The sequence below is a fragment of the Moschus berezovskii genome, chromosome 4 (genome assembly GCF_049115385.1).
Source record: "Moschus berezovskii isolate FMDL1 chromosome 4, NW_MosBer_1.0, whole genome shotgun sequence".
Classification (NCBI taxonomy): Eukaryota; Metazoa; Chordata; class Mammalia; order Artiodactyla; family Moschidae; genus Moschus; species Moschus berezovskii.
In genome coordinates this window covers 71,851,876-71,866,742 of record NC_142463.1, presented here as the reverse complement: position 1 = coordinate 71,866,742, position 14,867 = coordinate 71,851,876, and the positions used below count along the sequence as shown (strand labels likewise).

Here is a 14,867-nt window from a genome sequence, read left to right as displayed (position 1 = left end):
TGCTGAACTGTGGCTCACCACTGCACACCTTCTGCTCTAATTAGGAAATATTGATTTAACAAGGTCATAACAAGCATCCTTATAAGTGAAATAAGATGCAGGAGGGTTAAGAGTCAGAGAAGGAAAGGTGAACACAGTGGTAGAGCTGTCTGAAGATGGAAGGGAGCTATGTCAATGAATGCATAAGCCACTTTTCCAGCCTCACAACCTAGAAAAATCAAGGAAACAGATTCTCCCCGAAATCTTTCTGCAAACACTTCAGTTTCAGTCCAGTGAGATCCATTTCAGACTCTGACTGTCAGAAATGCAAAATAAGTTGGCATTACTTTAAGCCACAAAGTTTGTGGTTATTTGTTACAGCATAAAAAGGTGAGGGATACACCTTTTTTTCATATGTTTTGTCTATTTTTGTTTGTTTAACCTGACAGTGTGAATCCAGTCTCTTTACCACATCCTGGCATGAAGCAAAGTCCCCGTCAGTTCTGTTTTTTGTTTTGTTTTCATCCATGCTAACAATTCCAGTCGGGTACAAACTGAATATGTGTAAAAACTCTTCCTCAAAGGTCAGATAACTTGAAATAAGTGTTGAGGGACTTGTATATAAGGAAAAACCCTAAGGTAGCAAAAAGAAGCCAAAAATATAAAACCAGAATAGAAAACTGAGCATGAAACTATCAGAATATTCAGCTTCACTATGTATTAAAGCACACATATAACAATTCATTGGAAGGACTTATGCTAAAGCTGAAACTCCAATACTTTGGCCACCTCATGCGACGAGTTGACTCACTGGAAAAGACTCTGATGCTGGGAGCGATTGGGGGTAGGAGGAGACGGGGACGACAGAGAATGAGGTGGCTGGATGGCATCACCGACTCGATGGACATGAGTTTGAGTGAACTCCGGGAGTTGGTGATGGACAGGGAGGCCTGGCGTGCTGTGGTTCATGGGGTCGCTAAGAGTCGGACACGACTGAGCGACTGAACTGAACTGAACTGAACTGAAAGCAAGCATGTAGTCAAAACATTCCTGACCCAGAAGTTTTTGTTACATCTGGGCGGGGGGGGGGGGCAGGGAAGTAAGCATTTTTGTTTTATCTATGGGATGACTTTAAAGAAGACAAACAGGAAGAATAATAATTAAAACATTTATATTGGTTACTGAATTGAGGTTTTGTCTCCCTGGACCCAGAATTTAGTTACACAAGTCAATCTTTTACCCATCTTGGGAGGAAAGAACTACCTCCTCTCACCCTAAATAAGACAGGTAGAGTCAACATGTGAAAATATTCTCTTAGTTTGGAGTTCCCTTGTGGACAATTTTCTTTTCTTTTTTTTTATTCTGGTAAAATAAACCTAAAAATTTTACCATCTTAACAATTTTAAGTGTACAGTTAAGTAGTATTAAATACATTGATAAAATGAGGAATTGTCAAAAAAATATGTTGATAATGTTGTGAAACCATGACAATCCGTTTCTATAACTCTTTTTATTCTGAAAGACTGAAATTCTATACCCATTAAACAACTCCCATTTCTGCTTTCTGTCTCTACGATTTTGATTACTCCAAGTAACTCATATAAGTGGAATTACATAATATTTGTCTTTTTGTGATGGGCTTATTTCACTTAGCATAATGTCCTGACGGTATGAAGGAAATTAGAATTCCCTTCCATTTTAAAGCTGAATATTCCATTGTATATATATATATAAACCACATTTTACCCTTCCCTTTATCTGTAGATTGGCACTTGGACTGCACCCATATTTTAGCTATTGTGAAAAATGCTGCTATGACTGTGGGTATACAATGGACAGGGAGGCCTGGCGTGCTGTGATTCATGGGGTCGCGGAGAGTCGGACATGACTGAGCGACTGAACTGAACTGAATCGTGATCCCTGCTTTGTTATTTTGGGTATATATCCAGAAGTGGAATTGTTGAATCATATGGTAATTCTATGTTTAGTTTCTTAAGGAACCACTATAACTGTTTTCCACAGCAGTTGGACCATTTTATAAGCCATCAAGTGATCAAATGTTCTAATTCCTCCACATCTTCTCCTGGTTATTTTCTGTTTTTGTGATGATTGCCATTCTAACAGTATGAAGTGGTATCTCAGTATAGTTTTGATTTGCATTTCCATTATGATTCTTGATAATAAATATCTTTTAATGTGCTCATTGGATTTTATGAAACCTAAGCTGGAATCAAGACTGGGGCAGTAATATCAATAACCTCAGATATGCAGATGACACCACCCTTATGGCAAAAAGCAAAGAACTAAAGAGCCTCTTGATGAAAGTGAAAGAGGAGAGTGAAAAAGTTGATTTAAAACTCAACATTTAAAAAATGAAGATCATGGCATCTGGTCCCATCACTTCATGGCAAATAGATGGGGACACAGTGGAAACAGTGAGAGACTTTATTTTCTTGGGCTCCAAAATCACTGCCGATGGTAACTGAAGCCATGAAATTAAAACATGCTTGCTCCTTGGAAGAGAAGCTATGACCAACCTAGACAGCATATTAAAAAGCAGAGACATTACTTTGTCAACAAAGGTCCATCTAGTCAAAGCTATGGTTTTTCCAGTAGTCATGTATGGATGTGAGAGTTGGACTATAAAGAAAGCCGAGTGCCAAAGAATTGATGCTTTTGAACTGTGGTGCTGGAAAAGACTCTTGAGAGTCCCTTGGACTGCAAGGAGATCCAACCAGTCCATTCTAAAGGAGATCAGTCCTGGGTGTTCATTGGAAGGATGCTGAAGCTGAAACTCCAATACTTTGGCCACCTCATGCGACGAGTTGACTCACTGGAAAAGACTCTGATGCTAGGAGGGACTGGGGGTGGGAGGAGACGGGGACAACAGAGGATGAGATGGTTGGATGGCATCACCGATTCAATGGACATGAGTTTGGGTAACCTCCGGGAGTTGGTGATGGACAGGGAAGCATGGAGTGCTACAGTCCATGCGGTCACAAAGAGTTGGACATGAACAACTGAGCTAAACTGAAAAGCTTCTTTGGAGAAATGTTTATTCAAGTCTTTTCCCCATTTTTTCGGAGAAGGCAATGGCAAGCCACTCCAGTACTCTTGCCTAGAAAACCAATGGATGGAAGAGCCTGGTAGGCTGCAGTCCGTGGGGTCGCTAAGGGTTGGACACGACTGAGCGACTTCACTTTCACTTTTCACTTTCACACATTGGAGAAGGAAATGGCAACCCACTCCAGTGTTCTTGCCTGGAGAATCCCAGGGACGGGGGAGCCTGGTGGGCTTCCGTCTATGGGGTCACACAGTCGGACACGACTGAAGTGACTTAGCAGCAGCAGCAGCAGCAGCAGTACCCAATTTTTAGTGGATATATATAAATATATATATTCTCTTCAGATTCTTTTGCATTACAGTTTATTACAAGATATTGAATATAATTCCTTGTGCCATACAGTAGGACCTCATTGTTTATCTATTTTAGATACAGTCATTTGTATCTGTTAATTCAAAACTCCTAACTTATCCCTCCCCTTGTTTCCGCTTTGGTAACCATAAATTTGTTTTCTATGTCTGTGAGTCTGTTTCTATTCTTTAAATAAGTTCATTTGTATCTTTTTTAGATTCCACATATAAGTGATGGCATATGACATTTGTCTTTGTCTGACTTACTTCACTTACTATGATAACAGGTCCATCCATGTTGCTTCAAATGGCATTATTTCATTCTTGCATTCTTTTTTATGGCTGAGTGATCTTCTACTGGGGCTTCCCAGGTGGCGTTAGTGGTAAAGAATCTTCCTGCTAGTGCAGGAGCCCCAGAAGATGTGGGTTTGATCCTTGAGTCAGGAAGATCCCCTGGAGAAGGAAATGGCAACCTGCTCCAGTCTTCTTGCCTGGAAAATTCCATGGACAGAGGATCCAGGTGGGCTACAGTCCATGGGGTCACAGTCACACATGACTGAGTGACTGAGCATGTACACGGCAGGATATAAAGTTAATATACAAAAATCAGATAAATTTCTGTATACTAACAACAATCTGAAGAGAAAATTAAGGAAACAGTTTCATTTACAATAGCATCAATGAGAACAAATACAAATTAACTTAGCAAGGAGTTGAAAGACTTATACAATGAAAACTATAAATCATTGCTGAAAGAATTTAAAGAAGATATACATAAATGGAAACACATTCCTTTTTAATGGACTGTAAGACTTAATGTTGTTAAGCTGTCAATACTACCCAAAGTGATCTACAGATTCAGTGCAATCCCTACCAAAATCTCAATGACATTTTTGCAGAAATAGAAAACCTCTCCTAAAATTCATATGGAATGACAAGGGGACCAAAATAGCCAAAACAATCTTGAAAAAGAAGAACAAAAATGAATGACTCATATTTTCTGATTTTCAAGCTTATTACAAAACTACAATAACCAAAACAGTGTAGTAACAGCATAAAGACATACATATAGACCAATGGAATAGAGAATCAAGAAATAAGGCCTCACAAATGTGGTCAAGTGGTTTTTTTTTTTACAAGAGTGCCAATCCTAAAATTTACATGGAACAATAAAGGACCCAGAATTGCCAAAGTAATCATGAGAAAAAAGAACAAAGCTGAAGATATAACCCTACCAGACTTCAGACAACACTATAAAACTATAGGGATCGAACCCATGTCTCTTGCATCTCCTGCATTGGCAGGCAGATTCTTTACTACTGTACCATCTGGAAAGCCCTTATATTCTGCTACTTGGCTGAATTTACTAGTTCTAACAGTATTTTTTTGCGGAATCTTTGGGGATTTCTGCATTTCGGACTCTTTTGTTGACCATGATGGCTACTCCATTTCTTCTAAGGGATTTCTGCCCACAGTAGTAGATATAATGGTCATCTGAGTTAAATTCACCCATTCCAGTCCATTTTAGCTTCACTGATTCCTAGAATGTCTATATTCACTCTTGTCATCTCCTGTTTGACCACTTCCAACTTGCCTTGATTCATGGACCTGACATTCCAGGTTCCTATGCAATATTGCTCTTTACAGCATTGGACCTTGCTTCTATCACATCCACAACTGGGTATTGTTTTTGCTTTGGCTCCATCCCTTCATTCTTTCTGGAGTTATTTCTCCACTGATCTCCAGTAGCATACTGGGCACCTACCGACCTGGGGAATTGCTCATTCAGTATCCTATCATTTTGCCTTTTCATACTGGGGTTCTCAAGGCAAGTATACTGAAGTGGTTTGCCATTCCCTTCTCCAGTGGACCACATTCTGTCAGACCTCTCCACCATGACCCACCCATTTTGGGTGGCCCCACACGGCATGGCTTAGCCTAAATGTCTTTTCACCTTTAGAACTCCATCTGTGTGCACAAAGCAGACTAAGAAAGCTGCTCAGCCCCTAAGGAGGACACAAAAAACCTATTCCAGAAGTAGCCACAGTAGATAACAGAAAAGGAAGAATCAGTCACAGAAAGATTCATGAGTAGTGGAGAACAGTGAACAAAGGAGCCACGTATTATAGGGAGCAGAGCCAGCGCTTAATGAAGGAACATTCCCCACTCCCCAGAGTGATAAAGGGTCCTCAAAACAGCTGCCCACAGGATTTCACAACTACCACAGATGAGCCTCTACTTCTGTTATTCCTTTCAAACGGGAATCTTTGCTGTGACTATCTCATCCATAGGGACAGATAACTTGTCTTCTGGCATGGGTCTTCTGGCTGCAGATGGTGACTGCAGCCATGAAATTAAAAGATGCTTGCTCCTTGGAAGAAAAGCTATGACCCACCTACACAGCATATTAAAAAACAGAGACATCACTGAGCAACCAAACAACAAATAGGCATTGACCGTTTGATCTAAGCACAAAAGGAGGCACATCTGTACCTATTGTAGAGATCACTACATGTAACTCTCAGATTCTGGGTTTTGAATTAGATGTCCTGACTAGATGTTTTTGGTGTGTCTACCCTGGGAAGGAGATAGATGTATTTTGCAGAAGGAGAATTAAATGAATATTTAACCAGAAGAGTGGAAGCAAATATTGCTATTCCCTAGTATTTCTGATTTTCTTCCTTCCAGGCACACAGTGGGACTACACTCTCTTGCCCACTTGAAGCTAGTAGTGGTCATGTGATTTGTTTTGGCCAAAAAAACGAAATAGAACTGACGAGTGTTACTTCCAGGAGGAAGCCTTATAAGAGCTGTTGCATAGTTTGACCTTCTCCCTCCCCTGGTTGCAGTTCTGTGATGTTTCAGAGTGAAGCCTCTGCCAACCAGCATCTTTTAGTGAGAACAACATGAAGCAGAGTCCACAGACAATAGCACGAGTGAGGAGTACGCTGCTGTTCTAAGCCACTAATTTTGATGCTACTGAAGCAAAATCTAGTCTCTTCTGATTAACTCAGAAATAGACAAAAAAGATAAACAGGAAACAGCTTGTCTTCAACTGAAAAAAAAAAGACAAGATATTTTAAAATAGGAAAATCTAAAAATAACAATCTTTAAAAGATTGCTTGGAAACACAATCAATGAATATTTGTTGTTGTTTGGTCGCTCAGTGATGTCTCTGCTTTTTAATATGCTGTCTAAAAAAAAATTTAAAAAAATATGCTGTCTAGGTTGGTCAAAGCTTTTCTTCCAAGGAGCAAGCATCTTTTAATTTCATGGCTGCAGTCACCATCTGCAGCAATTGTGGAGCCCAAGAACATAAAGTCACTGTTTCCACTGTTTTCCCGTCTATTTGCCATGAAGTGATAGGACTGGATGCCATGATCTTAGTTTTTTGAAAGTTGAGTTTTAAGCCAGCCCTTTCACTCTCCTCTTTCACCTTCAACAAGAGGCTCTTTAGTTCCTCTTTCCTTTCTACCATAAGGCTGGTTTCATCTGCATTTCCGAGGTTATTGATATTTCTCCCAGCAATCTTGATTCCAGCTTGTGCTTCATCCAGTCCAGCATTTTGCATGATGTACTCTGCATATAAGTTAAATAAGCAGGGTGACAATATACAGCGTTGATGTACTTCTTTCCTGATTTTGAACCAGTCTGTTGTTTCATGTCCAGTTCTAACGGTTGCTTCTTGCCCTACATAAGGATTTCTCAGAAGGCAGGTAAGGTGGTCTGATATTCCCATCTCTTTCAGAATTTTCCAGTTTGTTGTGATCCATCTTTTGTTTTGGCCCCTAATAATTTCAATTTTGCAACTTCAATTATGTAAGATCTGATAATTTCCATATCTTCATTCTGAAATTCTTACTGGTCTTGATTTTATTTTTCAGATATTTAAATTTTTATATATTTTTTTCTGTTCAAAGTACATGTATTTCTGAAGCTATCTCATATCCCAATCACTTTTGACTATATTTAAATACAGGAACAAAAAATTCCCATATGAGCTTAACCTTGGATATCATTATCAAAAATGGTCTTAAGGAAGGCATAATTTTGCTATCGGCCATTACTTCCTGGAAGATGCTGTTGGGAAACTGAAGTCAGGTAGAGATAGCCTTAAATTCCAGATGTGCCACTTCCTACCAGTATGACTTGGGACAAGTTAATGAGCTTAACCACTTTCCTCCTATCTTAAGTGGTGATAACATCTACTTTACAGGGAATTAAGAAGTAACATATAAAATGTCCAAACAAATAAGTATCTAGCACATAGTTACCTCTTATAATCATTAGCATGTATTAGGCATATGGCATTCTTTCTTGGTTGCTATTGAAGGATCTGTCATCTGTCAATTTGCTAAAATCTTGGTTGAGTCTATATTTTGTCAACCAGATCTAAATTATTTATATAAGGTAATTTTTCACTGTGCCAAGTAGAACTTCCCAAACAGAACCCATATTGTATTTTCCCTCAAAAAGCATTCCTCTTATTCTAGTATTTTGGCCTTTAGTAAGTTTGATATTTACTATTATAATGTTCTTAACTTTGAGACTGGGTTCACATCTGTCCTGGTTGAAGAAGGCGCTCGGGTTGTTTATTGTGAAGCTGTTTTTCTTGTCTTATTGTTCTTCTAATTGCTTTTCTCCAAGCTTTCATTCTACAGCTATTCCCTGGAGTCTGCTAGATTGGAGATGACTCACATTGTTCTAGGTGTTGATACTCAATGGTTTTACTTAAAGGCAATTAAAAAAAAAAGCAAAGTGCAAATACAAAAGTGTAGAAAGGCAAGTGTCTTCCCTTGCACTCCCACCTTCTAGAAATGTTAACATTTTGAGGCCTTCTTGACTTTCCATCCTGTGCATATACAAATGTTACGTTTGTTTTTATACATAGAAGGTCATGGTATACGTTCTATTCTGCATCTTGCTTTTTCTCCCAAAAATAAATTATAGATAATTTTTATCTGATTTTCCACACTGATTTTCCACTTTTAAAAGATCACATAGAACTAAACATGGAAACAAGCTAAGTGTCCATTGATGGATAAAGGGATTCAAAAATGCAAGATACACACACAGGAATATTATTCAGCCATAAAAAAGAAATAAATCTTGCCTTCTGCAATAATATGGATGGATTTTGAGGGAATTACACTAGTGAAGTAAACCAGGCAGAGAAAGGCAGGTACCATATGTTCTCGCTTAGACGTGAAATCTAAAAAGCGGAACTCAAAGAAACAGCGTGTAGAACGATGGCTGCCAGGGGCTACAGGTGGGAGAAAATAGATGCTGGTCAAAAGGGATAATCTTCCAGCACAGGATAGCTAAGTTCTGGAGTCTAATAATGTATAGCATGGTGATTACAATTAACAATGCTGCATCATATACTTGGAAGTTAAAAGTAGATCTTAAAAGTTATCTTCACACACACACACAAAGGTAATTATGTGAGGACAGAGGTGTTAACTAACCTTACTGTGAAAATCATTTCACAATACATACATAATCAAATCATCATGTTGTACACCTTAAGTTTATATATGTTATTATATCAGTAATATCTGAATGAAGCTGGAAAACAAATAAAAGATCACACAGTACTTTGTGGTACAGAGTATCACTGTTTATCCAGTCTCCTACTAATATAAATTAGAAAAGAAAACATCTACTAAAAATAATTAGTGCAATCACCAAATTTTTGTTATACAGACGTTTATTGCAGCAAATGTATCTACATCTATGTCTATCCTTGGGCACTTGGTTATTTTTTTGGAATGGAATCCTAGGGAACTGCCCTGTTTTAGTTGGTTTCAATAGGTATGCCCCAGGTTTTATGTAAAGGTGCAGACAGTGTCCTATTACCCACCCCCAGGATACCTGAACATTGTATCAATCTTAAGTTTTTAAGTCTTACAGAAAGAATTTTCAGGGACTCTAGGATCTCTTCCTGAATTATTATCAATTATTATCAATCATTTCATATGCTTAGTTTGAAAATTTTTCTAAAAATCCTTATACTATTTTTGCCTGCAACCAACAGAATTGACTTACGGTTTGTATTACTTCCTGAAGTTGCTGTTAACTAATTATCACAAACTACATGGCTTAAAGTAACGGAAATTTTCTCACAGTTCTGGATGTCAGAAGCAAGGTGTCAGCAGGGCCGTTCTCCCTCTGGAGGTAACATAGAACCCCTCCTTGCCTCTTCCAGCTTCAGGTGGCTCCAGATGATCCTTGGATCGTCCTTGCAGAATTCTAACCCTGTATCTGATTCACATTGTCTTCTCAGTGTCCGTTTCTCTTCTACTCTGCATAAGTACCTCTTACAGGATACTTGTCACGGGATTTAGGGCCTAACCCATATATCCAGGATGATCTCAGCTTAAGTTCTTTAACTAATTATATCCGCAAAGATCCTTTTTTCCAAGTAAGGTCACATGCACACATTCTGGGGGTTCTGACATAGATATATCTTCTTATTAGGGCCACCATTCAACTACATAGTGGCTCAACCAACAAAGCCACTTAAATCATGCTATATAAAAAGAAGTCTGCTTGTAACAGCCAGTTTAGGATTGATGTGGCTCAATGATCTCTTCAAACACCTTGACTCTCCATCTTTCCCCTTCCACAATTCTCCGCATGTTATAACTTTGCCACCTTACATTAGAGTTACAGGACAGCTCCAGGCTTTATGTCCATCACAGAACTGTAAACACTGCAGGAAGAGAGAAGAGGGGGAAAAAAGTGTTTCCTGTAAGGGAAGAAAGCCTCTCCCTGAAACTTCCACAGCTTCCCTCTATGTCAGCATGTCCAACCCAGATGGATCACTGGCTGAGGGGACAAGAGGATGCCATGACTGCCTTACAGCTATCAAGATACATGCCCTACAGTACACTGCCACACAAAAACTTGCGTTTTGATAACAAAAAAAAAAAAATTAAGGGATGGCTGTTTGGTAGCAACTAATAGCATCTGCTACAATTCCTGAATGTTTCCTGAAGATCACTAATAAAACTCACCAACCGTTTTATCTACTGATTTACATCACTTCCTTCAATAAATAGTTTATAACATCTGCTATACATTGGGTACTGTGATAGAAATAGGAGTCCAAGATCAAGACATAGTTCACATTCTCAAGGAGCTCTTGAATGAATGGAATAAAAAGATAAATACACCTGTAATTCCAGGACAGCATGACAAATACTACATTAGAGCTACGTGCATGGGTCCGTAGGGGAATAGAGTATGATTGCAGGATCTTGAAAGCCAAGCCTGGAGGTGAGTTTCTGATAAGCAATTAAACAGAGAAAATGCAGGAGTGGATAATGCTGTTTTAGATAGAGAGCATGCAGAAAGACAGTGATGACTGGAAATCACCACCACACCTTAGCGGAACTACAAACATTTTAATGAACCTAGAATCAAGAAGTTGTGTGGGTATAAGGAGGGCAGGTAAGCTAGTGAGGGGTAGAAGCTAGATGAAGGGCCTGTATATACTCAAATAGGAAAGTGACATGATCTCAAAATCTGTTTGGAAGCAACTGAAGGATTTTGATCAAAGGAAAAATCAGATTACTCCTGACAATGCCTGGATATTTTTGATTCCATGACTGTTTCCTATTTGTATGTTATGGCTTCCCAGGTGGCTCAGTAGTAAAGAATCTGCCTGCCAATGCAGGAGATGCAGGAGCTGCTGCTGCTGCTAAGTCACTTCAGTCGTGTCCGACTCTGTGCGACCCCAGAGATGGCAGCCCACCAGGCTCCCCTGTCCCTGAGGTTCTCCAGGCAAGAACACTGGAGTGGGTTGCCAATTCCTTCTCCAGTGCATGAAAGTGTAAAGTGAAAGTGAAGTCGCTCAGTCGTGTCTGACTCTTAGCAACCCCATGGACTGCAGCCTAGCAGGCTCCTCTGTCCATGGGGTTTTCCAGGCAAGAGTACTGGAGTGGGGTGCCATTGCCTTCTCCGGAGATGCAGGAGATTCAGGTTCAATCCGTGCGTCGGGAAGATCCCCTGGAGGAGGAAATGGCAACCCACTCCCGTATTGTTGCCAGGGAAATCCCATGGACAGAAGAGCCTGGCAGGCTATACAGTCCATGGGGTCACAGAGTTGGACACCACTGAGCAACTGATCATGCACAAGCCTGTTACTGGGATATGAACAGGGGATTTGCAATTAAAATTTTTAATTTGGACTTGGTTTTTTAGAGCTTACTCCAAAAAAATTCAAAATTTTGCAATATTTGGTTAAGATGAAATTGTAGAAACCTGGTGCCAGGTCACATATTTCTATAGGCTTCCAAGTATTCTGACCAAAGGAGAAGTTCTATATAAGCCTATACCATATATCAGCTTAAAATAGCTTCTGTAACAATGTTTCATATTTTGCATAACACAAAGTGAATCATTTGGACAACAGCTTGCAGAAAAAGGATGCTAAAAATATTACTAGACATTACCTCGGCTTCCTTAGAATGATCTCTACAATTATCTCACAATAGCACACAAGTTTGCTCTCCTCAGGCAGACTTATAATTTTTAAAATGACCTTCAAATAAAGGTATAAAGATTTACCCCAGTGTCCCCAGAATGCTTCTGGGGGGAAAGCAGAATGATTCAACAGAAAAAACATAATCCTCAGAACTACTTAGATTGGGGTTCAAATTCTGATGTCTCCACTTGCTAGATGTTATTGTATTATTTAATTTCTTTTAAACTTTGTTTCCTTATTTATAAAATGTTTATAATAAAGACATCAAATTTCATAGGAGCTACAAATATATGCATGATTCAACTGCATAGATAAACCTAATACTATTAGGCTTATAAAACATACCCTAGTAATATACCAAACAAATGCTTCTCAAAAAAAATACCAGTTGTCTCTTTTTATCTTAACTATACTATATACTACTACCCCCTCAGAAGTTTATTAATGATATAAATATGAATGGTATTTTTCATAGGCACAATAAAGGCAACAAACTTACTGGAAGATAATTTCATAACCAGACATTTTGATTTTGTCACATTTTGGCCTGAGCAGGCAGAGGAGCCTTAGCTGCCTGAAGAGCACACACAGATTTTTCTTCCATCATGAGGTATAATCAATTATCTCCTTCCACCCTCAATTCCCAATAAAAAACTCTCAATCACACTAAATTTTTTTTGACAAATCTTCTTCTAGCTTCACTACTAATTCCCTGTCCGTGACAACTATTATTCACATAAAAATATAAGTTGGTTTTCTGTGAGCTGTAGTTTCTGGGAAGTGAGCAGCTCTCATTCCTGTAACTCTTGTAATCCAGTCATTCGTGTGCCTCCTTCACGTGGATTCAGTACGGCTGTGGTGCTGTTATCCCTCTGATAGGAACTCTAACTCGGTGTAAAGCCCCAAAGGTCTGTTACTTATTTTTATTTTATATTGTACTATATTTTATTTACAGCGTTGTGTTTGTTTCAGGTGTATAGCAAAGTGATACAGTCATATATATATATATGAATTAACAAAAGCAGTTCCCGTCTTTTGATGGGGTGCTCATGGTTTATAACATAAATGGAATTATTTTGAGAGAGGGATAACTTAGGTATGGTATTGGGTTTTTTTTCTTTTTGCAGCTTGAGGCAGTTGTAAAATAACTTAATGTAGCTTTTTACAACTGTGTATTCTATAGTGTTTTTTCATTTGGTGAAATTTTAACTGTTAATGTTTGTGGCATTGTGCTTTGTACCATTCATTAAATAAAAATAAAAATAATAACAAGCAAGAAACTTAACTAGATAAAATTGAAAGGAAACAGCAATGGACTATTTTCACACTCACTGTATTATGCATAGGCTTCCCAGGTGGCTCAGTGGGTAAAGAATCTGCCTGCGATGCAGGAGATGCAGGTTCAATCCCTGGGTTGGGAAGATCCCCTGGTGGAAGGCATGGCAACTCACTCCAGTATTCTTGCCTGGAGAATTCCATGGACAGAGGAGCCTGATAGTCTACAGTCTATAGGGTCGCAAAGAGTTTGGACACGACTGAAGTGACTGAGCAGGTAGCAGGCACATTCTAAGATACGAAGTTTCATAAATAAAATAAAATATTGCATCTTTTAAGTCTACTTTATATAATGGTTTAGCGGTGTTACCAGTTTGCCACTAATGAACTATCGCTACCTACCGTCACAGAGATGATGAGAAACCAAACATATGTAAATATCTAAAAGAAAAATGTTGGTCCCATATTTTCATGTCACATTTATCATGTTATAATCAGTCCTGGGTGTTCATTGGAAGGACTGATGTTGAAGCTAAAACTCCAATACTGTGGCCACTTGATAAGAAGAGCTGACTCATTTGAAAAGAACCCTGATGCTGGGAAAGATTGAGGGCAGGAGAAGGGGACGACAGAGGATGAGATGGTTGGATGGCATCACCGACTCAATGGACATGGTTTGGGTGGACTCTGGGAGTTGGTGATGGACAGGGAGAACTGGCGTGCTGCAGTTCATGGGGTCGCAAAGAGACGGACACGACTGAGTGACTGAACTGAACTGAAATTGTCTTTATATGTGCATTCATATTACACTGCCTTCCTTCTTTCACTTCTCAATATACAGATCCATACATTCAAACATTTTAGGGACTACACAGGCATTTGTAACCATGTCCATAGCAGCATTAATCATAGTAGCAAAATGGTGGAAGCAACCCATTCACTGATTAATAGATAAATTAATGAATTATTAATAGATAATTAACACACAATGGAATATTATTCAGCCTTAATAAGGGATGAAGTTTTGATACATGCTACAACATGGATGAACTTTGAAAGTATTATGCTAAGTGAAATTAGCCAGGCACAAAAGGACAAGCACTGTATGACTACACTTCTATGAAGTATCTAGAGAAAGTAGAATACTTATCAGGGGCTGGAGGAGAGAAGAATGGGTAGTTATTGCTTAGTGGGTGCTGTTTTACCAGTTTAGGATAATGAAAAAGTTCTGGAGACAGCAGTGATGGTTAGACAACAATAATAATGTGCTTAATGCCAATGAACTGGACACTTAAAAATGCTTAAAATGATAAATTTTATATGTGTATTTAACCACAACAAAAACATTTTTTTAAAAATTCATGACTGGGACTTCCCTGATGGTCCAGTGGCTAAGACTTTGCCCTCTCAATGCAGGGGGCCCAGGTTCGATCCCTGGTCAGGGAACTAGATCCCAGATGCTACAACTAAAACCTGGTGCAGCCAAATAAATAAATTCAAAAAATACACAAACAGCACTCAGGTGTTTACAATAAAATCATGATTGTTAAAAGATATATATATATATATAATAACGAGATGGTATACCTGATCTATCTTAAACTGGGTGTGGCTAGGATCTAGAAGTTAAATACAGCAAGGAGGTAGATTTCAAAGAAATGGACTTAGGATTCTAGGGGGAGAAAGGATCTGCAAACGTGAAGTTAAG

General features: G+C 38.8%; 1 non-coding gene across 1 annotated transcript; it reads left to right on the top strand.

Moving 5' to 3' along the window:
• Positions 1-14,532: 14,532 nt before the first annotated feature.
• TRNAE-CUC (transfer RNA glutamic acid (anticodon CUC)) lies at positions 14,533-14,605 on the top strand. The gene has a single exon. It is a non-coding gene; the product is annotated as a tRNA-Glu (tRNA).
• The last annotated feature ends 262 nt before the right edge of the window (positions 14,606-14,867 follow it).